General features: G+C 39.5%; 1 protein-coding gene and 1 long non-coding RNA gene across 8 annotated transcripts in view; one reads left to right on the top strand and one right to left on the bottom strand.

The window, feature by feature from the left end:
- The window catches only part of INPP4A (inositol polyphosphate-4-phosphatase type I A), a 196,215-nt gene that overhangs the window by 14,927 nt on the left and 155,208 nt on the right, over nucleotides 1-26,080 (top strand). The gene's annotated exons all lie outside the window — the stretch shown is intronic.
- LOC138149743 (uncharacterized) lies at nucleotides 1,576-24,101 on the bottom strand. Its single transcript, XR_011165412.1, has 3 exons — nucleotides 20,865-24,101; nucleotides 9,447-9,539; nucleotides 1,576-5,217 (listed from the first exon to the last, which is right to left on the bottom strand). It is a non-coding gene; the product is annotated as an uncharacterized lncRNA (long non-coding RNA).

The raw sequence follows: 26,080 nt of genomic DNA, 5'->3' as shown, positions 1-26,080 counted from the left end.
CTACCACTAACTTAATAATGTTAAAGTCCTGGGATGAAAAGATCAAAGAACTGGGTTTTAAAAGCCTTGGGTTCTAGTCCTGTCTCTGTGACTGGCTTCATTTGTGACTTTGTGCCAAGCTCCTCTGGGTCACTGTTTGTTTATCTGCACAATGGAAATGGTGGGCAAATGCCCACAGACCAGAGCTGGTGTTAGATTTTTCCACCAGGAGCTTCCCTCAGTGATGCTAAACCAATAAATGTGGCCCAGAGGGACAATGATTTTTGGAGATAATAGAGAACCTACTGACCCACCTAAATGCCCTCCATCAGAACTTTGCTGGAGTTGCAGAATTACAGTTGAGTTACTTTTGTTTGGGACTTCTTTTACCGAAATGCAAATGTTCCTGGGTGGGGTAGCATAGTTAACCTTATCAGTTGTTCCTGTCTCAAGATAGCGCTTTGGGGGAGGGAGGAAGAAGGGCACGAGAACCCTGCTGGAAAGGGCCCCCAGCATTTGCTCTCACTTTATTTATCATGTTTTGCTAAAGATGGTATTCTTCAGAAGGACTTAATTGTTATGAAGAGTGGCTTTTCCTTTCACTATGACTCTTGATGTTGCCGTATCACTTCCTTTTGGGGTGAGATCAAGACTATATGTAGAAACTTCTTGAGGCATGCCATTATCCGTGTGCTGGAAAGTTTTAATTGGTCGTTCTAAGGCTAGCTTGATTGCTGAGTGACACTTTGAGAATCAAACTCAAGGGGCTCCAAACAGAACCTGCCTCTTCCACTAAACCATCCCCACTTTTTGACTCCCTGTTTCTATTGAGGGTACCACTATTCTTCTGGTCACCCAAGTTTACAGCTGTAGAGTTATTCTCAGTGCATCACTCATGCCTAGCCTTTATATTCATTTATTCTCTTGTCAGTTCTTCCCCTACAACATCTTTTTCAATCTTTTCTCTCCATGTGTACCAGCCCAAGTTTGCCAGTCTGTTAGTCACTCTCCTCTCTTCCTTCTCCCTTCCTTTATACCTAAGCATGTGCTATTTCTGTTATAGTTTGGCATAATTCAGGGACTAGGTTGCTTTCAAAGACATGATCTTTACCTTTTCAGGGGCCAGGTGCCCTCACCCCATCATTCCATCTCTACAGCCTCTCTTGCATTTATCCCCTTCTCTTCATTCAGGCCCACATCCTCTGTGGTCAGCCTGAGGAGACTATTGTTAACAGTCTGGGTTCTGATCTCTTGTCTTCAAGCCAACCTCCACAGAGCTGCCAAAATCTTCCGGAGGCTCAGACCTGGCCATGTTACTCCTTAAGAATAGCTAACCTTAAAAAGGGGGTCTTTGCTTCTTTTAGGATGAAATACAAATTTTTCAGTTATAAACACTTCCCATTCTGACTCTAATTTTCCTCCCTCCCTTTCTTCCTTCCTTCTTTCCTTCCTCCTTCCTTCCTTCCTTCCTTCCTTCCTTCCTTCCTTCCTTCCTTCCTTCCTTCCTTCCTTCCTTCCTTCCTTCCTTCCTTTCTTCCTTTTTCTTTCTTCCCTTCCTTCCTTCCTCCCTTCTTCTCTTCTGTCTTTTCCTTGCCCAGGATCACACAGCTGGTAATTGTCTGAGGTCAAATTTGAGCTCAGGTCCTCCTGACTCCAGGACTGGGTGCTCTATTGACTGTACTATCTAACTGTCCACTCCAGTTTACTATTTCATGTAACTTTTCACTCCAGTCAAACCGCCCTACCTGAACTCTGGATCCCCCCTCCCCCTCTGTCTATGCACTGATTGCCACACTCTCTTTCCATTTGTCGCTTTTGTCATTCTAGTAAAATGATCTTGAAGGGCAGAGATTATTTTCACTTCTGCACAGAGGCATCTCTAACTTACATACTGGTTTTCTGAATCTAGGCTCATTACCTCTCAGTATCTTCGAGGTAAATCTTAGACTTTCCTGAGAAGCTGCTGGTCTGATATAGTTTTTCCTTGTGTTGATGAAATCTCTTAACTAGTTTAACAAAACAGTGCTTTCCACAAAATAGGTGCTTCATAATTGATGAGTGAAATAATTTGTTACCTTGACACAGCAGAATCTTAACCCAGAGGAAGTATTCATCAAGGTTAGCAATGCCCCCTGTGATAAGTTGTGATGGGGTCTTTCATGGGTGGGGAGCAGATTGTAGATAGAGTGTGACTGGTGCCCCTAGAATCATCCCAAACAGTCAGCTTGTTTATTCTGCTTACTCATAAGGCTAACAGTGGACAGTTGGGATTCCTTGCTTTCCTACATGCTATATAATGTTATAACCAGTACTTAGGAAACTTCTATTCCCCAGCATAGCTACAGTTGGCTTTCCGGTTACCTCCGGGAGCTGTAGGAGTCTCAAGACATAAGACAGCGAAACATCTGCAGAAGGCAGGCCCATAGTCAAAGGCTCATCATGACAGTTTTTAATGTCTGTATTATTTGGATTCTGCTTTGCTGTGAGTATCCAAAGGTGCCAGTAATGCTTTAGGAAAGAAAAGTGAAGCCAGCCCATAAACCCAGTCTGTCCTATCCTGCCCTTTATTATAGACTGTGAATAAAAACACACTGTTTCTCTTGCCATCCCAGTAGATAGGATCACTTTGCTACTTATAATATCTTATGTAAGTAGGAAGTTAAATGTTTCTAAATTTGTTTGTGTTACTGTGTTCGCTCATTGGGAGGACTAATGTAAGTGCTTACATGCAAATACAGATGATGTCTAGATGTGCAAAAAATTGAGAAGCTCTTTGGAGTCAGTCAGCCTCCAACAGAAAATTAAACATTTTGATGAGAGCATTTAAAGTTCAAAGAAAAAGCAGCTAGTGGATAGAGTACTGGGCCTGGGGTCAGGAAGACCCGAGTTCAAATTCAACTTCAGATACTTGCTGTGTGACTTGGGAAATCACTTAAGCTTTGTCTGCCTCAGTTTCCTCACTGTGACCCTAGATAGTAATCCTAGCACCTGCCCCCCAGAGTTGTGAGGGTCACATGAGACATTATTTGTAAAGGGCTTAGCGCACTGCCTGGCACTTGTAAACACCTCCTCACCCCTAAAGATGATTTGAAGCAGGATAGTTTCATCTCCCAGAGAGAATGGCAAAGGGATAGCTATTTACAAACTTTGCCACAAATATTGAAATCGTGAGCTCGAGGCGCAAAGAAGAGAGCTTCGCCTCCTAAGTAAAGTGTGGGTATGAATGTTACATATAGTGTTTTTCATGTGTAAATCTGGGCACATCCCTCTTGACGTGATAGATGTGTCATTACTGTCTCATGTCTAATAAATGCAATCCAACTGCTCTATTAGCCTTATGTGACTTTTAAATGGGGGGGGGGGACAATGGGTGCTCTGATAACACAGGCTAAAAAATAATCATTCTAACAAAAGAAGGATGAAAGGGAAACTCTTGTCCCTGTGCTCTACCCTTTGTGCCACCTCGCTGCCCTGATTCTGCTTAACTTGGTATGTGGAGAGCATAAACCAGCCCCATCTAACTCTGCTGTCCCCTGCCAGTCTTGTTTTTCATCCAATTGGGATTTCTTTTTTATTATTCTGTCACGTCCGTAGGCAGGTAAGTGATTATGTTGAAGCACCGAGACAAGTCATAATTCTTAAGGTCTGGCTCTTGGTGCCAAAATGATGGGATTTTCCCAGAGTGACATATTTTTACGATGAAAAATTTCAAGTGGTGCATCTACGGGAACGTTTAGCCTTGTAAAATGATAGGTATCCATTTAACATCAAGAACCACCAGCGCATACTCTGTCTCAGAGAAAGGCAATCTGTGTGATGTTAAGCCAGTTTTAAAAAGGAATGAGAGGTTTCTGCTTAGGGAAAACTCTGAAATAAAAATCATCTTTATCTCTTACTTGGCCAGGAGAAATTTGAAATTGTTTAAATTGTTGTTCAGTCATTTTAGTCAAGTCGGACTCTTTGTGACTCCATTTGGGGGTTTTGTGGCAAATACACTGGAGAGGTTTGCCATTTTCTTCTCCAGCTCATTTTACAGATGAGAAAACTGAGGCAAACAGGATTAAGTGACTTGCCCAGGGTCACACAGCTAGTAGATGTTAGAGGTCCTATTTGAACTCAGGTTCTTCCCACTCCAGGGCTGGCACTCTATTCACTCTGCCACCTATCTACCCTTACGCTACATTCTGATGCTAATTATGTTGACTGTAGTTGAATTTTCCCTGAAATAATCTATTTTTTTTACCTTTTAAAGTTGCCTTCCCTTTTAGAATGAGGGAGAGTATAATCCCACTGTGCTAGTCAGACTACATCTGAAGCAGCATTTTTATTTCTAGGAAGTCTTTAAAAAAATTTCTGCAGCCAGTGACATGTTCACAGTCACACAGTTGACTAAAAGGTATAGGTAATATAAGTTCCCAGCATGTTCAGTTCTTTAAGCTATTAAAATGTATTTATTTTAGAAAAGCAAAATGGAGTTTTAAAGTGTCTTCCATATATATATATATATATATATATGTTAGGATCACATTGGGTTCCTTGCTGGATGCTTGAAAAGGAATGCTTTGTACAGAATCCAAATGAAAGAGTAACTAGCAACATATGGTGAAGCCCTTCAGATGCCCCTGTTTCAGGATGGCATGATAGTAAGTCAGTAAACACTGACTAAGCACCTTCTGTGTGCTGGGCACTGTGGATTTAAAGAAAGGTAAAGGACAATCCCTGTTCTTGAGGAGATAATAATCTAATCAGGGAGTAATTATGTACAAACAAATGTGGGTCTTCCTCAGTGAGAATCAGGACAACTCGAGACTGACTGAATAACAGGAAGAACCAAAGAGATGAAGAATGCCTGTTCCATCAGTTGGATAGATAGTCTGGCCCAGAACTGGCCACGTTTGGTTGGTGTCCCCGGTTCAGGATTGGAATGACATCTAACTGCAAAAGGAGATTTAATTAGTTGTGACAGGGGGAGGATGTTCAGCTCAAGGAAAGGATATTTCCCATTCCTCTGGGCTTATAACCCAGATGTCATCCTACTGTCTCTCACCACCACCACAACCAATTAGTTGTCAAGGTCTGTTGATGCATCCTTTGCAACATCTCATGAACATGCTTCCTTTACTCCGACACTGTCACATTCCTGGTGCAGGGCTTCATCCGCTCCCAATTGAATTATTGTTGGGCTTCAAGTCTCTCTTCACTGCAATCCATCCTCATTCAGCTGCCATGGTGATTTTCCTAAAGTGAAGATGCAGCCATGTCAACCTTGTACTTAAACTCAGTGGCTTCTGTTGTACAAAGCCTTATACACAATCCCCTACTGTTCAGAGCCTTTTATAACATAGCCCCCTCTTCCCTTTCCAGTCTTCTTACAACTTACTCCCCCCATGTACTCTTCTGTCCAGTGACACGGGCCTGTCAGAGGAACAAGACACCCAGTTTCTCAGTTCTGGGCATTTTTTCTGGCTGGAATGCCCAGAGTGCCTTTCCTCCTCATCTCCACCTACTGTCTTCCTTTCAGTCCCAACGGAAATCCCAATTTATACAGGAGGCTTTGCCTACCCCTCTTAATTCTAGTTCCAGCCCTCTCAATTTTTCCCTATTTATCCTGTTTTTAGCTTGTTTGTACATTTTTGCTTGCTTGCCTTCCCATTAGATTGTGAGCTCTGTGAAGGCAAGGAATGTCTTTTCCATTTTTGTTTTTGTTTTTTTATTCCCACTGCTTGGCAAGGTGGCAAGGTGCTTGACATGTGGCAAATGTTTAACAAATGTTTATTGACTGACTGACTACTACAGTCTATTGAGTTAGGCAGGTGCTGTAGATAAAAAATGAGCTGGGCATTGAAGTGAATAGGAAGAAGAAAGCTTGGATTTCATTTTAGGAAACTGTATAAGATGTTCAGTGATCTCAACCTCCTTTTTAAATGCTATTATTCTTTTTTTATTAGTTCATTTATTTATTTTTAGTTTTCAACATTCACTTCCATAAGTTTTCAATTTTCTCCCCTTCCCCAAGATGGTATGCAATCCGATATAGGCTATTAGTCATGTTGTGTAGAAGAATTAGAATTAGAAAGAATGGGTGTAACCATGAGAAGTGCCGTTATTCTTCCAGATGCTGTATGATTACAAATCAAGACAGAACCGCAGGGGATCCTCATTTTTAAGAGGGACGTGAACAGACTGAATCATGTTCTGAGAGCCAGGACAGTGATGGGAATTGAAACCATATCATATGATGCAGAGTTGAAGGGACACACTAATAGTTCCCAGGTTGTCTGACCTACTGGCAGCTGCCTTTGAGTATCTGAAGGGCTATACCAGATGGAGGTGTTGAGCTTATTCTGTGCAGCTCCAAAGAGTACAAGTAATTGGATGGATTCCTAAGAAGATAGATTTCAGCTCAACTAAAAGAATGTCTTCATTAGAAATTTCTGAAAGTGGCATGGGTTTACTCATGAGAGAGTGGATTTCTTGACACTGAAAGAATGGAGAGCCAGAGATGTTTGTTTTTGGGGCTTCCTTCCTCAAGTAATGTTGGCATATGTGATCTCCATGATCCTTTCTAATGCTAAAATTCTGTGGTCCTAGAATTTGAAGATGCTCATTATTATGTTTTAAATAAAAATTTTGGACAGAGTTCATTTGACATAAGTTTAAAACAAAGAAAATGAGGGTAACCATTTTCTACTAAGTGTATTGTTAATGGGAGAGATTATAGGTTTGGGATCGAAGTAGTGCTTCTGTTTTCATTACCACCAACTGGTACTTAATTAATGTGTCTTAATTACCCAATGTTGAGTTGGTGATGCTAGTGCATACATAGCATGGCTTCTATCCGCAAGGGACAGAAGTTAGGAAGATAAAACCCAGGTATCAGAAATGGCTGTAGGAGAATATGGACACATGCAGCCATTACCCCTTCATTCTGTGTAGAGAAAAAAGCAAACTAGATGATCACGTTGGACTTTCTGTTCTAGACAGTGATAAGCTTCCTCATCATAGTGGCAAGGGTGGCAGACTAGACAATAGACTTTGGTCCTATTAACTCAATAATTAAATTTTGTGATCGCTGAAGAAAATACTTAAACTACCCCTTCCCACCTCTTAACCTGTGATAATATCTACTGATAGCAAGAACATATTTTCATAAGATTTTAGATTTTGAATTGGAAGAAATATTAGAAGTTTAGCTAGTTAAACACTTATTTTACAGAAGAAACTCAGAAGATAAGTGGCTTCCTCAGACTCAGTGAAGTCGTCATTGGAAGTGCAGACATTTGAGCCTAGATCCTAAGTCCAGAACAAGCCCTTTTCCCGTTATACCAACTCAGCCAATGTTATTCAGAGCCAGCTGTGTTCAAGGCATTATTCTAGATGCTGAGGGTACAAAGAGGCTTACATTTATTATACCTACAAGGCAGTGTGAGGAGGAGAGAGAACACCAATGACCAGAGGACCTCAGCTTGGAGCGTGTGGCATTTGAATTGAACCTTGTTGCAGGAGGGAAAGGTTCTGAAAAGAAGAGGGAAGGAGAGAGTTCAGAAATGGAGAGGATGGGAGAGAATGGAGAATTGTGTAGCCAGACAGCTGAGAATTCAGGAGTAGGAAGAATTTCTCTTGAGAGTTGAATTGTCTGAAAATGAGACACTGGGATTTACTATTGTAAGTGTGGAAGCAGAGTCTGAATGTACTTGGAAGTGAAAATGGAGGGGTTCTTGGCTCCAGTTTCCATTAGTAGGGCCAACCTCTTCTTGGGGGTGAACCTGAGTCCTGCCTAAATTGGCAGAAAAGATAAATGAAGCAGGGATTTTTTAAAAGTGGAAGAAGGAAGAAGGACTAGGAAGGAAGCAGAGGCAAAAAAATAATAGCTGGTGTGCGCGCACACACACACACACAGGTATACACGTAGTGCTTTATAACATTACAAAATACTTTTTATTATCATTTGGTCCTAGCAAACCTGTGAAGTGCTTGTTATGGGTATATTATCCGCATTTAACATGAAGACACTGAGGCCCAGAGAGATTGAGGTTCTTGCCCAGAGCCACACAGTATGTTAGTGTCAGAGAAGCGAGTTGGTTTTGGGTTTTCCAACCACCAGTCTAGAATTTTTTCCATTATGTCATAGAGGGCAAGGGTGAGAGAGATGCAAGTTGTGAGAAGTAACAGTGCATTACCAACAATTGCCTTAATGCCCATACTTTTGGTTCCTATCACCGTGTCAGTGAAGCTTCCTAAAAGAAAAATCCTATTGAGCAATATCTTTGTGACCTTGATTAAAGTCGTGTCACTTCTGGATTTCCATTACCTCAGCTTTAAAATGAGGTAAATGGGCTAGATGATCTCTATGGCCCTTCCAAAATCCTCTGATTCCGAGTTACCACAGCAGTAGTTGTGCAGAAATGTTATTTATAGCACATAACCAGACTTTAGGTTTGACACAACATGGGACTTAATGGTTCTAATGGTGGTAGGGCTTTCAAAGGGACCGAAGAGAGAAGTGGTTATTTCCTTTCCCTGAGACTGCAGTGTTTTTGGAGGGAAGCGGGAAGGGGGGAGGATGGGTGGAGCTCTGCCTTAAGTATAGAGAAGAGTGTTGCCTGCATGCTGAGAAGGGAGGGAAGAAGGATGTGTCAGTTACTTCAGGATTCCAGTGTGACTTTACAGAGTCACTCACAGGAAGCTGAGCCTGCAGAGTTGGCAGAAGAGAGACTGAAAACCAGTTGAGGAACTAGAACTATTAACAAATGTTGCATTTCAACATGCTGCCTTCAACTGTCAAAGAAGGAAAAATGGAGTAGATTGGGGGATGGGAATGGAAATCACTCTAAACCCAGAGATTCCAAAGTCAGAAATATTCTGGGTTTTTGTGCTTGAGGGGACCTTAAGAAAGCATTTAACCCAATCTCCTAAATTTACCAATGAGGAACCCTTCAGACAAAGGAAGTGTAGAAGCAGTGACTTGCACATATTGTGTCAACAGGCAGTCACCCCTCAACAGTCCTTAACAATAGTCTTGTCCCTTGTCTTGGTGTGGTACATCTGTGCTTCAGCTTCTGTTTGCAGTGATATTGTACTTTAATCATTGTGCTGTCTATACCTCCTGTTCTTAACTATTCCCTTTAGTTACTGACTGGTGGAATCAGAGAAGAGTAGAGAAATCACCTGGGATGATGATTTAAGGTAAGCTAATCATTATAGGAGGTTATTATTAAACTTGGGTCATGAGAATCAGTAGGGAATATAGTTAGAAGGAAAGAGGGCTGAAGGAGAAGCTGCTTACCAGGAGTTGAGTTGTTTTACTCATGATGGATGGTCTATTAAAGTGAAGGGCATAGAGGAGGTTGGGATCTGCATTGACAAAAGTGCAGATCCTGAAGAAGCCTGAGAATATATACCTGGAAATTTTACATTTACAGAAAATAAGAAGTATTTGTGCAAGCAGAAGGCCCTTTGTTACTCACAGCCTTAAGCTTGAAGTGCTATCCCTCTTTACGCGTAGAATCATTTCTTTAAATCGCTGCTGAGGATGTCTTCTCACCCTTGTGCTACATTGCCTTGAAAGAGAATAAAGCATGGGATCCTATTGTGATACAACTTGGACCAAAAATTTTCATTTATTAAATGAACATATGAGCCTGTCTTCCTTTATCTGCTACTAAAATGTATTGTACTCCACAGGGTACAGATTCTAAAGGCATAGGGTTTGCTGATAGACCAAATCAATACAAATAATTTGTGTTTTAAATTATTTGTCTGTCTGACTTAGCTGTATACTTACTCTCTTAGAGGAAGATTGGGCACTAATACTGTTTTTTGAACAATTGGGTACGAATCTAAGTTCTTACATTATCTGTGTGATCCTGGGCAAAATCACTTAATCTTTCTGGGACATTGTTTCTTCACTGTGAAACTGGAATAATCCTGTTTATAATTATATACATTCAAGACTATTATGAAAAAAAAAATTTTTTTACTCTTAAGCCATAAAGCCCAGTATAAAAGTGATCTATAGTCTTGCTTGTAAAGTTTGCATAGAATTCCTAGGTTAATTTTTTTTATAAGAAGACCCATTCTCTTCCTATAGTACCTTCCCTCTCCCTCATTGAGAAAGCAAGGAAAACAAAACCCCAGTGACAAATACGTATGGTTAAGCAAAATATATCACAGTATGGATGTAAAAAAAAAAAAGTCTCAATTTACTCTTCTGAGTGCATGATTTCTCTGTCCAGAGAAATTGAGGCAGAGATTGTGTTTCTTACAAGGCCTTTGGAATCGTGATTGGTCATTGTGTTGAATCAGAGTTCCCAAGTCTTTCAGAACAATAAGAACTGATAAAAAGAACATTTTGGGAGAAACCTAGGAATTCTCTGGGCGTTCCCAGGTTATATGAATTGATGCGCAGTGAAGTCAGCAGGGTGAGATCAATATATAGAGCAACATTTTTTTAAAAACCCCCTCTGAAAGAATTAAGAATTTGACCAATAAAATACCAGCACGATCCAGAGGACAGATTAAGAAGCTTGCTATTAAACTCTGGTAGGAGAGACAGTGGGCTTAAGATGCCAGATGAGATGCAGATTTTTGTACATCACCAGTGTGGGAATTTATTTTTATTTTATCATGCTTCATTGTTAGAAGGGCTTTTTTTTCCCCTTCAGTAGGGGAATGGGAGAGGTTGGAAGATATCCTTCCCACCCCTCAATTAAAAGAAAAGAGAATAAAAAGGTCTGAAGGATTCACAGAAAAGCAGGAAATTTTGAAAGCTACGTATACCTTAAAAAAAAAAGCAGTCTCTGTAGGACAGATTTGTAGTTTCTTTTATTTTACAATGTATATGAAAAAAACTCACTGAATTTGGTGTTTAAGTTCAGAATAAAAATAAGACTAAGCATTTGAACGATATCATCTCATTTGATTTCATCTTCTGAAGCACTCTGATGGATATAGAAATGAATGAAGCCTTGTCACTGTATTAAAGGAGCTTATGATCTAGTTCAGGGGAGCAATTTTGTACAGAAATAATGTTCACAGTCTACAAAATAAAATGAGTACATAGAGCTGTAAGCGTAATGCTTTGGGATTCGCTTAGATGAGCTCATCTGGCAAAGGTTAATAGGAGACCTGGCACCTGACCTGCACTCTTAAGGTTAGGTAGGATTTTCATAGACGCAGAGGTGGTTGGAAAGAGCATTGGACTTGGAACCAGAAGATGTGGTTTGAGTTTCGGCTCTAATATTTGCCATCTATATATGATCTTGGGAAAATAATTCTCTTCTTGTATTTAGTTTCGTCATCTATAAAATGGGAACAAATATTTTCACTTCCTACTTCATAAGAGTTGTGAAGAAATAACTTTGTAAAATGTTAATCACTACATAGAAATTCTCTCCTATTTGAATGAACAAATATTCAATAGCTACTTTGTACAAGACACTGTTCTAGGCTCTGGAGATATAAAGACTTCTACAACATGTAGCCTCTTGAGGGACTCACAATCACTACAAAAGACACTCATAGAACTGTGATCAGAGAGGAGGGCCAAGGTCAGAACCTTGGTCAGGGGTGGGGGTGGGGAAAAGATGAAACATAAACATTTAAGGAGTGAGAAGAGGTTCTGACCTCACCAAAGGAGACAGAGAAAGATCACTTGGAGAACTTAGAGAATCACAGAGTAATGCTACAGAAGCCTAGGGAAGGAGAGGCTATACAGAGTTAAGGGGCAGAGGGGTTGATGTGTCTACAGTGTTAAATGCTAGGGATTTTAGTAGCAGAGCCATAACTAGGACCCTAATTCTGAGAATAGTGTTGAGTCACTTCTGTAAGGATCATGGGAGGGGGGCAGTGAAGATGAAAAACTGAGTTTGGGGGACAGCAGTTTGGTCTTAAGGCTGTAAGTTCTTCACACCAGCCCCCCCCCTCCCCCCCATTCCCCTACCTGGGTCAGAGCATAGAATACATGAAAGAAGTAATGTCAAATAAACTGCAGCCATACTGTGAAAAGTGTTTTAATTTTAAGCAAGCTAAGGAGCTTGTGTCGTTTCCTAACATCAAAAGGAAACCACTCTAGATTCTTGAGCAAGAGAAGGATAAGGGCAAACCTGTGCTTTAGGAAATTATTCTGGTAGTTACGTGGACATGAATTGTCATTGCTTGTATTTTTCCCTATTTTTTTTCATCTACCAGTTTGATGTTTAAAAGAAATTTTTGGCTTTTAAAAAAAATCTTTCTTGAGCTCTTCTAAGAATTATTGTTGGATTTGTGTCCAATCTGCATTTTTCTTTGAGGCTTTGTAGATTTTTTCCTATCGTTGTCTTCTAGGTTTGTGTCTTGAGCTTTCCTGTCACCATAGTAGCTTTTTATGATTGTATACTTTTTTCATCATTTGCTCATTTTTTCCAGCATATTTCTTGATTTTGTACTTGATACTAGAGTTGGGTTCTTGGGCTTTCTGCTCACTGGAGGAGTGGGTGCCATGGTGAGAGGTCAGTGGTCCAAGCTTCAGCATTTTTTGCCCTTCTGTTTTCACAGCTAGTTTTGGGTAGTTTCTAAGTTTTGGGGGCTTCAAAGGTGGTATGATTCAGGGAGAGGTGTGGTCACTGCTTTCCTTTTTTTTGTGCTGTTGTCCTTACTCAGGAAGGGTACCTGTTCCCTTGATCACAAGTGCCAGCTCCCCTCTCTCTGCCCTGAAACTATAATCAGGGCCCTTGCTTCCTTGTGAGTGCAAGCATTCTTTTGTTGTCCTGAAACTGCTACCAGAACTGGGTGATGGGCAGTTGAATCGCCAAGCAGTGCCCTGTGCTGTTCCTGTCCCCTGTAATCTCATTTTGACCACTCATCCAATACCTTTACTGTCTCTGGGCTGAGAGGGCCTGAAACTTGCTGCTGCTGCAGCTGCTGTGCCTGCAGCCTACAAAGCCCACAGCTGGTCTTGCCACTATGTGGGCCCTGGGTCTGCCTTGACTCCAGTCACAGACCACGGCTTCTGACCTCCTAAATTATCTCGGGCTAGACAATGATCTTGCCCTTTTTGTTGACTGCGCTGCTCCAGAATTGGATTTTTCACGTCATCTTATAGTTTTTTGGTGGGAAATATGGGGAGAGTTCAGCTCGAATGCTTCTCCTGTTCCACCATTTTGGCTCTGCCTCATTGGAAGATGAATTAGAAAGGAAAGAAACTGTTAGTCAGGAGTCCACTTAGGAGGTTATTGTAATAGGCCAAGTGACAGATGATCTGGGCCTAAACTTGGGCCTTTGAGAAGAGGATGGATGTCGGAGATGCTGTGGAAGGTCAGTCAGTAAAAATGGGCTTGTCTAACTTGGGCCAAGTCACTTAGCTTCTTAGAGCTCTAGGTGACTCAAAGATCAGTAAGTTTCAGAGAAGGTTCCATGCATTAATGTGAGTTCCCTCAACTGGGAATTGCCTTTGTCAGTGAAATTACAGGTGTTATCTCTCTTTTTTTTAATATTTCCCCTCAATTACATGTAAAGACATGTTATTCATTTAAAAAAGTTTTTGAGTCCCACATTTTCTCTCTCACCTCCCCCCTCCCAGATATGATAAACAATTTTATATAATTTATGCATGTTCGAGCTTGTGAAACATTTTACCATCGGTCATGTTGTGAAAGAAGACACCAACCCAAAGGGGAAAAAAACCACACGCACAAAATCCAGAAAGTGAAAACAGAATGCTTCTGTCTGCATTCACACTCCATCAGTTCTTTCCCTGGAGGTATACAGCATTTTTCATCCCGAGTGTAGGGGTTATCCCTTACCACCTCCCCACCCCCAGCACCCACATACAGAGCAGTGGAGCAAGAAAACATGGTCTCCATCCAAACTTTCTGTCACTGTTGACTTCATTTGATTTTGTGACTTTGATAATTAAAGTTTTCAGAAAGATCACAGTCTATATTTTTAAACCTACCACTAGAGAGGAAAAGACACAGGCAATTAAGCATGATATTCTTCAAGAACAAAGCTCTGTGCTTTTGAAAATGAGTTAATCCCACTCAGAGAGGAAGATGAAAATCGACTCAATGCTCAAGGGACATATTTATGAGGTGATTTTAAATAATGTTACAAAAGTAGACCATAGTCATTTCAAAATCACGAGGTACCAATATCATTCTTAAAGTTGGAGAAATATTTCTTTATAGTCCTACTCACCATCCAACTATTTTATCCGTAATAATTCTTACCTTGACAATAAGGCTCCTTCCTTGGGGGTACTTTTCCGTATGAAAAGATTTTTTTCATGCCCTGGAGTTGTTCACTCTAACTTAGTAAAAGTCTCAGAGCTGACCTTCAGGCTGAAGTAGGAAATGGTCACTTTTCAAAAGTGTGATGACTTTTTCCTGTACAGCTGAGAGGTGTAGAGAGATGGAAACTGTTTTCAGAAAAACAGCCCTCACTTCCCTTGAATATGCTTCACGTGTGTTTTGTGCTGTGGCTTCACATCTTTGGTAATTGTCTTGACCTACTCTCTCAGAAGCTGGGTTGCTTTAGAACTGCCTTTCCATTTCACCTAAATTACACTGTGTGTGTGCATGTGGAAAATAGCATCAAAATGTGCATAATGCGTGTGTGTAATTTGTATGTTATATATTCCATACCATCTGACTTAGGGCAGCATCCGAGAACAAATACTGGGATTGCTCCTTTTGAGGTGGTTGGGCAGTAACGCCAGGAAGACCTGAATTCAAACCCACTTGGAGGTATTTTCTAGCTGTGTGACCCTGAGAAGTCATTTAACCTTGGTCTACCTCAGTCTGTAAAGAAGGAATAATAATAGCATCTACCTTCTGGGGCTGGTGTGAAGTTTGGTGAGATGATATTTGTAAAGTACTTTGCAAACTTTGACGTTGTCATGTGCTTAAAATATTTCTGTGTATGTGATATGAGTAGAAAATATTTGGTTCCTACAGGTTGAATAGGAAAAAAAAAACTTTAGTCATCCCACATGCATGAGGGTGGAGAAGAACATTTGAGTTTTGTATTCATTTGATATGTAACTTCTTGATTTTCTGTTAAAACAGCAGTCTGTTGAGCCACTATAAACTGTGGGATTAAAAGGACAGCTGAGAATTTAAGAATATATCTGTACTATTTAGATGTTATAAATAGTCTTATTGTTATGTGTGTCCCTGAATTTGGGGCCCATTTTGAATTCTGTTTTAGGCCATATGGGTCTAAATGGGAATTTCTATTTTTTTTCAAGTGGGTGTATCTTTTGAAATTCTGTGTTGCTGTTTGGTGATCATTTAGGGCTTCTAAATAGCCAAGTACAAATTATGCTTTTGTTTGCCAGGAGAATGTCATGCTGGTTGTAGAAGACACCAGTATTGGTAGAGGATATAAGTAGGTCCCTATATAGTTAGACTTTGATATGAGGTGGGGAAAGGTGGTCTGCATCGCTGTATTCATTGATTTGAGAAACTCCTCTCTGCAAGGCAGGTGACATCTTATCTCTTCATTTATTTATTTTCTTATTCATTCATCTGTTTATCCATTTATTTATTTAAGCTTTCACTCACATTTATTTATTTTTGACATTCATTTAAAAAAATTTTGAGTTTCAAAATCTATCCCTCTCACTTGTGCTTCTCCCACCCATGGAGAAGGCAAGAAATATTTAAATTACACATATGAAGTCAACAAAACATGTGATTAGCCATGCTGCAAAAAAAGGGCAAGAAACATAAAGAAATTTTTAAAAAGCACGCTTCAGTGTGTCCTCAGAGTTCGTCAGTTCTCTCTCTGGAGGTGGAAAGCATTTTTCATCATAGGTCCTTTGGAACTGTCCTGGATCATTGTATTGATCAGGGTAGCTGCGTCTTTCACGGTTGATCAGCCTTATAAAATTGCTGCAACTACAACATTCTCTTGTGTTTGCTCACTTTGTTTTGTTGTTTTTTAGTCATGTTTGACTCTTTGTGATCTCCATTTGGCTTTTCTTGGTAAAGATACTGGAGTGGGTTGCTTTTCCTTCTCTGGTTCATTTTATAGATGAGGAAACTGAGGCAAACAGGGTTAAGTGACTTACTCAGGGTCACACAGCTAATAAGCATCTGAGGCCAAATGTAAACTCAGAAAGATGAGTCTTCCTGACTCAAGGCCTGGCTTGGTTCATATAAGTCTTTTTCTGAAACCACCTGCTTGTCATTTCTTATAACACAGTACTGTTTCATCACAATTTGTTCAGCCATTCCTCATTTGTTGGGCATCCCCTCAATTTCCAATTCTTTGACACCACAAAAAAAGCTGCAAATATTTTTGTACAAATAGGTCCTATTCTCTTTTCTTTGGGGTCCAGGCCTAGTAGAAGTATTACTATATCAAAGGTAATACAGCTCCAAATAGTTCTCCAGAAGAGGTGACAGCTCTCCTATAACTCAGTGATCCTATAGAGTTGTTTGTTGGGCAGTAGAAGTTAAGTGACTTATTCACCTGTGGTCACATAGCCGTGTGTGTCAGAGATTGCACTTGTTAGTTAGGCAATAAACATATATTAAATGCCTACTATGTGCCAACCATTGTAATAAGCACTGGACTTGAATCCAGGTCCTTTCTAAATCCGAAGTCACCCCTTGATTGGCAGTGAGATGTGGTAGAATATTCCACTGCAGAAGAAAGCCTTCCTATAGAAAAAGCCCCCAAAACAAAACAAAGCCCACTGGAGGAATACTTTCATCTCTGTAGAAATCCCTTCTCAAATACAATTAATTGTTCTGTGACCTTGAGCAAATCACTTAAACTCTGTCTCAGCTTCCCCCTGTAAAATGACTAGGGGGCTGGATGGCCTCCCTGGTCTCTTCTAGCTCTGAATCTGTCATCTTTTATCCAAGATTTCAGGCTCCCTCATTGGATGCTTAGTTAAAGGAGAAGTATGACAAGAAGGAACGTAGGGTAGCAATTTCAGCCCTGTGCAAAGCGCAGAATGTACTAGGAACATTTTGCCAAGTTATGATCCATAGTGAAAAAAGAAGGAAAGCTTCCAGGACAAGTTAAAAGTGACTTTCTATGGAAACCATGTCTGTGTCTTAATGACTCAATTTCCTATGAGAGATGGGAACCTATGCTGACTTACCTGTCTACGCCAACCTTGCGTTTTTCCTCCCCCCGCCCCCATCTCCTTTGTTCCTTTAAATTGCGGTATTATAACCCAAAATACAAAAATGAAAGAGCATTAAGAAGAATGTGTTATATATTCTGGTTTTACCCAGTCACTGAGCAACTTTCACATAGTTCTGAGGACCACTTCCTGCTGTTTCCATCCCCATTTACAAGGCCAGTTTTTCTTATTTGACCATAATCATCTATTTTTTTTACCTGAAAGAATGCTTTTTCCAGTTAAACAGATAAATTTTGTGATATACCCTCATCTAAAAGCAAATTCTGCCCTTGTCCTCTTGAGTCAGCCAGGTGGCACAGTAGATAGAGCTCTGGACTTGGAATCGGAAGACCTGGGTTCAGATCCAGTCTCAAGACACTGGCATTGTGATGCTGGGCAAGTCACTCAGACTCACCTAAGTTGAGAGGATCAAAAGAGATGGTCTTTGTAAAGCATTTTGCAAATCTTAAAGTGCTGTATAAATGCTGGTTTTATTAGCATCATCACGATGACTGATAAAGCTAGACACACTGTTGAGGTTACAGTGGTGTGCTTTTGACGAGAAGTTCATGATGGCAGTTTCATCTCACTCATAACCCACAGATTGCGTCACTCATGGTGGGCAGCAGCTACGCAGCTCACAAGCATTTGCTGTTGGTCATGAAAGGAAATACAGCAAAGGTGTACTTCTGATTCCCATTCATAGGCCATCAGCTGGAAAGAAGCTTCTGCGTTGTGGACCACGGTCTGCCATTATCTCCGGGAAGCAGGGACAGTGTGTCTCCTCCTGAACATATGTGGAGTACTTTATTTGTATGAGAAGTAGTCTTTCTCAGTTCCAGAAGAATCATGGCAGAAGACGCTGTTCACATCTAGAGAAGAAACTCTGGAGTCTAAATGCAGATTGAAGCAGACTGTTCTCACTTGTTTTTACTTTTGTTTTTCATCATTTTTACCCTTTTGTTTTGCTTTTTTTCACAACATGACTAATGTGGAAATATGTTTAACATGATTGCACATGTATAACTCATGACATTGCTTGCTGTCTTGGGGAGGGAGGAGGAGAGGGAGAAAAATTTGAAATTTAACATGTTATAAAAATGAATGTTGAAAACCATCTTTACATGTAATTGGAAAAAATAAAATACTATTTATTTTTTTTAAAAATAGTCTTCCTGGGGAGGATAAAATGAAATAAAACATGATGTCCCTGTCCTTATGGAGTTTCCTCTAGTTATGGAATTAGAAACTATCTCACATTTAAGTTGACTATGCCTGAAACATCAACAAGTGCAAAGTGATACAATTAAAAATAAACTCTACCAGCTATAAAATCCTTCGCTGTTTCTTTAGAAAATCACTACCTTGGGGCAGCTAGGTGGCATAGTGAATAGAACACTAGCCCTGGAGTCAGGAGGATCTGAGTTCAAATCCAGCCTCAGACACTTAACACTTTATTAGCCGTGTGACCTTGGGCAAGTCACTTAACCCCGATTGCCCTGCCTTACCCCCTCCAAAAAGCAAAAAAAAAAAAAAATCAGCACCTTATTGTTGTACAGCATAAAGAACAAGTAGGTTTAAAATTAAAGGGACTAGGTTTGAATCAAATTGTTTATTACTGGGCTGATCTTGAGCAAATTGACTCACATTACCTGACCTCATTTTCCTTTATAAAATGAACTAGATAATTCTTTAATATTTCTTTCACATTAAAATCTTGTGATAGGATTTATCACTATTGGTTTAAATTTTTTATGTCTATGATGAGGACACAGACCATGTTTGATAGTATATATGCATACATAGGTGTATATATGTTTATATATATACACATATACATACACTTAAATATCTTCATAGTAGGCAGTCATTCAATACATGTTGGTTTGTTCAATGACACTAAGTAAAGGACATGAATTTCTACTGTCAAGCAAGCACAAACATGGATACATAATAGCTCTAGGTACTCTTGCACCCTTTTCACAAAATGGGTATGGTTGAGTCTAGGGAAGCAGGACTGTTGATTTGCAGTAGAAATAATTTCATTATAATATTTCAGAAGGACACAGAGTAATGTGACCCACTTTATGGGGATCTAAAGACCATAGCGCTCTGAACTGGCACGATTCCCCAGGGAGAGCCTGCTGTTAAATGCACACCCACTAGGAGACGTGGAAGTTTGCAGCAGGAGCCTAGGTAATCACGGTCAGGACTAAACATGGCCTAACCATTCCATTTAAAGAGATTGGGGGCAGAGCCTGGCCTTGCCACAAAGTTTCAAAATAGGAATTTAGGCTAGAGATACGAATAAACAGAATAATACACCTACACCATGAAAAAATATTATTTAAGAGGTAAACTTGGAAAAAGAGAATAACTCTATGATAATTAAAAACATAGCCTCAAAATGGGGGAAAAAATGGCTCAACCATAAACACTATCTGGAAGAAATGAGGCAAGAGATTTAAAAAAGTGAAATAATAGCTTTTTGAGGAAAGAACTGGAGAAATAAATAGCTTAGGACCGAAAACAGTAAACTTTATCCAAGTGACAGATCCTCAGAAAGCCAGAATGGAGGAAATAGAACTTGATTCTATGAGACAAGAAATATAAAAAGAAAAGACTAAAAGATAGATGGAAGGAAACATAAGACAATTACTATCAAAAGTAACCTGGAAGATATAGATAATTTAGCATAATGGGACTCTGAAAATCCAAAAAAAACAAGGCAGTTTGCCATATTTCAAGAAATTGTAAGTGAAAACTGCCTAGAACTGTATTAGAACCAGAGGACAAAGTAAAAATAGAAAAAATCCACTGGTCATCATTTCCTGAAAGAAACTCCAAAATGAAATCTTCTAGGAGTGTCATAGTCAAAATACAGAGCTTGCAAGTCAAAGGCAAAATATTTCAAGCAGTCAGAAAAAAGTAGGTCAAGTACCAAGGAACCGGTTCCTAGTGAAGATCACACAAGGTTTGACATCTGTTACCTTTAAGGAGAGAAAGTTTTGTAATATGATATCCCTAAAGGCTTACAATGAAAAAAGATTGACCCTGTTAAGACTGAGTATAATCCTAAAGGGGGAAACTGTATATTTAATGCAATAGAGGACTTAAAAAAATTTCTGATTGAAAAGTCCAGAATTGAATAAATACTTAGCAATGCAAACAGCAGTCAGGAAAAACCTTGAAAGGTAAAGTCATTTGAGAAACTAGAAGGGACTGTGGAAGGGCAGGTAGGACAGTTATGAAGCTGTGGAGCTATAAAGTGGTTTACTTATTCTAGAAAACAATTTGGAATTGTCCCCAGAAAGTCACTTAAATATACATGTCCTTTGTCCTGGTTATGTAAATACTAGGCCTATATTCTGAAGGGCTGTGTGTGTGTGACAGACAGACCACTGTTTGAATTTTTTTCCTGTATTGTACTTGTTATAGGGAAAGGGAGGAAGGTAAGGAATATGAGGAGGTAATGATAGCATTGTAAAATGAAAGGAAACAAGAAAGAAAAAAAGCTTCAAGGAAATATTTTAAAAATACACGGAAAGTAACAAAAAAATTCAGAACGCAAATAGGACATTGTTGCTATTACTGTATTATTTCTCAGATTTTTAAAATTTTGTTTTCTTTTTAAGTTCATAAGTATTTATTTTCTTTCCCTCCCATCTACCTTTCATTAAAAAGGGGAAAAAAAGAAAAAAGTCCTTTTAACAAATATGCATAGTCAAAACGAATCCTCACATTGTCAATGTCCAAAAATACATACCTTATTCTGCATCCTCAATCCGTTACTTCTCTGTCAGCAGGTCAGTACGTACTTCATTAGCAGTCCTCTCAAATTGCTGCTCATTGCATTGATTAGAATTTTTTAGTCTTTCAAAGTTGTCTTTACAATGTTGAGTTTACAATAAACTCTTCTTCTGCTTCTCCTCATTGCAGTCTGCATCAATCTGTACAAGTCTCCCCATTTCTCTGAAATAGTCTTTTCATTTCTCACGGCAAAATAACATTCCATTCCATTCGCATCTTAATTTATTCAACCATTCCCCAACTGACATTCGTCCTCTAGTTTCCATTTCTTTGCCACTTCAAAAAGAAACTATAAATAGTTTTATACATGCGAGGTCTTTTCCTCTTTCTTTGATGTTTTTAGGGTTTAGTATTAAATTTAATGATAGTGGAGGGTAGAAAGGCCTGGTGTGCTGTGGTCCATGGGGAAATGAAGAGTTGGACATGACTGAAGGACCGAACAGCATTAAATTTAACATAGCCTTTAAAACAAGCTAAGTATAAGTGATTCATGGTTTCACATAATTCCTACTTTTGTTCTTTGTATGTGCAGTTTATGTTTGTTAGTGTTTGTGAAGTTCAGAATTTTTAAAAAAAGAGGTTATATAACTGAATACTACCTGGAGCTGAGAGGTAATGCAGTGGCTGGTGTACACAGCAGGAAGCAGCTGAGATAGAACACCTGGTGGGGATAAATGCCTAGAAGTGAGTAGACCCAGCAAAGGTCACCAGTGCAGTGACATCAGGAGAAGACGTCGACAACTTTGGAACATCAGACACGACTTGCAGCTTTCCTGTGTGTGCCCCCAGTGGATACCCCCAGTCCATGGTTTCTCTGCAGTTCTTCTGTTTCTGATGATATTGTAGGTGTGTTTGTAAAACTGCAGGTTTATGGGGGAACATCCCATTATTATTGTCATTACACTGATATTTAACTAAGAATCTGTCCTGGAAAAATGAAGTTGTAATCATGAAAAGTTAGAGGTGGGAGAACCTTCAGAAATTGCATGTTTTGGGGAACAGGCCCAGGGAGGTGGAATGAGCTATCCAAGGTCTTTCTTGATTGCTGAGCCAGATCTGGTACATGTGGGTATGATTTTCCTTTTTTCACTATGGCACACATCACCTGTATTCATTTCAGGCAGCTGGTAAATGTTTATTGAATGCATTATGTTCTAGACACTGTGCTAAAGTGCTGGGATATGAAAAAGAAAGGTCCTTTGGGCGACTAGGTGGCACAGTGACTGTGGAGTCAGGAGGACCTGAGTTCAAATCCAGCCTCAGACACTTAACACTTACTAGCTGTGTGACCTTGGGCAAGTCACTTAACCCCAACTGCCCTCCAAAAAGCAAAAGAAAGAAAGAAAAATAAAGGTGCTGCCGTACAATCTAATACTTGAAGACAACATAACAAAAGAAAACTGAGAGGGGCATTAACTGGTTAGGGAAGAAGGTATGCTTGAGTATAGTCCAAGGAGTGGAGTGCAAGATGCTGTGAAATAAAAAGAAGGCTGGTCTAGGAGCTCTCGTTAAAAGGGAAGCTTTGTGAGGAGTTCTTTGCTCCTTTCATCAGAGCATTGGAGAATGTTAATGAAGCCAGAGTAAATTTTGTAGTTGAAAGGCTATTGTGTATATTTCCATAAAACTCCAAGAACACATATGTAAGGAAGGCAGGGAGTAATGGTTTTGAGAACACCCATCATGATAGGAAACTTTGCTTTGATTTTTCCTAAAATGCTTTGGTCTGCCTTGGATTTGCCTTTCATCTATCAAGATTAATCCATATCTGTTACCTACCGAAAATACTAAAGGGGCGGCCAGGTGGCGCAGTGAGTAAGAGCACCAGCCCCAGCGTCGGGAGACCTGGGATCGGTTCTGGCCTCAGATACTTGGCACCCACACAAAATAACTGACTGTGTAACCTTGAGCAAGTTACTTAACCCTGGTTGCTTTAAAAAAAATACTATTGGAGGGAAAGATATTGTCTAATAGCAAATCTAGGCAAGATAAGCCATTTTCCTGCAGTTAGTAGATTAATAAGTATTTGCTGAATGTTTATCAAGTATCTGATCCTCTCCAGTTGAAAGCAGGAAGAGATAGAATACTTAACAGGTTTAGACCACAATTCCAGAGTACCAAAAAGAGGTGATATGCTCAAAATGCAGCATGATGCATACATTTTTGGACATGGCCAATGAGGGAATTTGCTTTGCTTGATTATGCATATTTGTTTTGAAGGCTTTCTTCCATCTTTTCTTTCTCTTTCCTTTTTTTTTTCCTCTTTTAGAGTTAGAAGGAGAGAAAATAGTTGTTAATTGAAAAGAAAAAAATGAATCTTTGTTACATTTATATTGTTTTCTAAGGGTTTTTTCTCTTTGTGAAAAAAATCAGTGAATTTGTTTTTAGGGTCACATTTAGTGAAATTGTCATAACAATAAATATTGAAATTGTGTTTTAAACATCTGATATTTTTTCCATTAAACCTAAAATTACTCCTCTTTGGAAACTGTCCCTAATCCTATTACAGCTAGTGATATTTTAGGGATTTCTTACAGGATTGTTGCTAAGTGAATGTTCTCATGTGTCTGTCTTTACAACAGAAACTTTCATATGTTACTCTTTTATTTTGGGGCAGGATAGCAGTTGAGTACATAGTGCATTGCTGGTAAGTTAATTAAAGGCTGATAGAAGTGGCAGAGAACTCTAAACAGAGCCCCATAAAACTTCATTCATTTTCATTAAGAGAATGCTTGCTCTAATTGGCTACAGAATATTAATGTGCCCTTTGACAATTCAGCTACAGAGTCAAGGGAAAATACAGCTGCTAGAACTTAAGTGCTAAGGAACATTATTAAAAACTGTAAAAACCTCCTGATCTGTTTTAGTAGCTTTGAATGCATTTCCAGAGTGTCTAAAATGACCAAAAGGCAAGGTGGGAAAGGCCCTAACAGTCTCTGGTTTTGGATACGATCATTGTTTCCATTAAAAATTATTTGTTTTTCGGGGCAGCTAGGTGGCACAGTGAACAGAGCACGGGCCCTGGAATCAGGAGGACCTGAGTTCAAATCCGGTCTCAGACACCTTGGGCAAGTCACAATTGCCCTACCTTCCCCCCACCTCCAAAAAGCAAAAAAGAAAAGAAAGAAAAAAGTTATTTGTTTTTCTATAGCCATAGAAACATCAAAAGGGGGAGATGTCCCCACCTATTTTTTGCCAAGCAGTGTATAAGGGACAGATCAGGACTGGTAGGGTAGAAGGAACTTAGGAATGTAGGAAATGACTGTGGAGAGGTCTTTCTGAGGGTCGCAGAGGGTTATGGCCCCAGTCCAAAAACCTTTCAAAGAGTTGGCCTTAAAGAATCAGAGCAAACAGAATGGGTCTCCTCCTCATTTGAGCTGCTTCTAGCATGACTGGGGACTTCCCTGGGACTGCTTTATTGGGCAAAATTTTATTTGGGATGAAGAATAATTTTGAAATTTCTATGTAAATGATGCAGTTTCTGTGTTACCACCGAAGTCATTTCAAGTGTTGTATAGATCCATTGGAAAGAGAGGAGCAGGGAGCCGAATGGAACACGAAATGTTCATTGGCCAAACGTCACATATGTATCTACATAAACAATGGCAAAGAGACGCCAGCATTTGGCTGCTGTTGCCTTGATTAACGCAGAGACTCCATTCCATACACCAGCTTTTTTGTTGTTGTTGTTTTTTGTAATGATGTCTCTGTTTAGCTTTGGGGGAAAGTAAGTTACTCTTGGTTATAAGCCTATATCTCTTTGACCTTGTGGAATGTTGTATTCCAAGATCTGATCACTTTTATAGTTGCAGCTTCCAGGTCTTAAGTGATTTTGACTGAGGTGTCAGGTTAGAACAAATTAGGTAAAGGGACCAGGTAGACAAATTTTAGTTGAAAAACAAAAAGGTCAGTAAAACTTTTTTCCCATCTTTAGATCTGAATCATTTTATACATCTTCTAATCTAATACTCTCTTATTATGGACGAGGAAGGAAAGATCATGTAGGTTTTTTTTTTTAATCTAGTTTGGTTAATTTGAAAATGACCTTGTTTTAAAATTTTTTATTCTGAACTTAAACACAAAATAAACAAGTACCCCCACCCTCCTGGCAAAAATTCTTCCCCTTTTTATTGGGCAGGGAGTGGATAGGGGAGGGGGCTCCCAAGATCCTGGCGATGTTGTGAGGTGGGATTCCTTCATGAATCATGGTCTCCCTTCTTCCCACTCTTGGGGAGCAGATTGAATAAAAAGAGACCTTTTTACAAAGGTTTAACTCATTACCAAGATCTCTTGATTTCTGTGAAATCTCCAACCTCTACCCTTATCCCCCCCTGCCCCCATCAATTCATTGACAACCTTTACCAATTCAATTAAAGAGGCTTCTTTAGTACTAGGGCTTGATTATTAATCCTCCCCCCCCAAAATGTGGTTTAGGACTTCCTTCCTGCAGAGTAACACATGGATACAAGTAGCTGGGCTGCTTCTTTTTCTGGGGGAAAAAATGAACTTGGCATGTGAACTCCCTTTTTTTGTATCCTTGCAGTATTTTTAATATTTTTTGATGTGAAAGTTCTGGCTTTTAGCTGTAATATTCCTGGCATTTTTCCTTTTAGCATTTCTTTCAGGAGGTGACTGATCCTTTCTATCTTTATTTTACCCTCTGGTTCTAATGGATCTGGGCCTTTTTCATTTAAGATTTCTTGAAATAATGTCCAGTTCTTTTAAATCACGGTTTTCAGGAAATTCTTTAATTATCTCCACTTGATCTATTTTACAAACAGTGAATAAGCATTTATTGAGTGCCTACTATGTGCCAGTCACTGTGGTAAGGCACTGGGGATACATCCAAGAAAGGCAAAAAACAGTTCTTACCCTCAAGGAACTTACAGTCAAACGGGACAGACAACACACAGACCGCCACGTACAGATGGGCTACATACAGAGTGAATATGTTTTTCCTTTTCCTTTTTCAGTCTTTTGATTATGTTCTAATATAATTCTTTTACTGCCTTATAGATTTTCAGAGTCTTTTTCTTGGGTAAAGTTGATCACTTTTTCTTCTAAGCTATTTCTTCTCCTTCAAGATATTTTCCTCCAGAGCCTGGAATAGTGTCATTAAATGTGTCGACAACAGTGCAGCTGTCTATGCTGTGAGAACTCTGGTTTTTTATTTTG

Source organism: Petaurus breviceps, unplaced genomic scaffold, assembly GCF_028583685.1.
Source record: "Petaurus breviceps papuanus isolate PSGF00001 unplaced genomic scaffold, PetGlider_PUasm1.0 90849, whole genome shotgun sequence".
Lineage (NCBI taxonomy): Eukaryota > Metazoa > Chordata > Mammalia > Diprotodontia > Petauridae > Petaurus > Petaurus breviceps.
The sequence above is the reverse complement of the archived record's forward strand: the minus strand, read 5'-3'. Positions and strand labels throughout refer to the sequence as shown.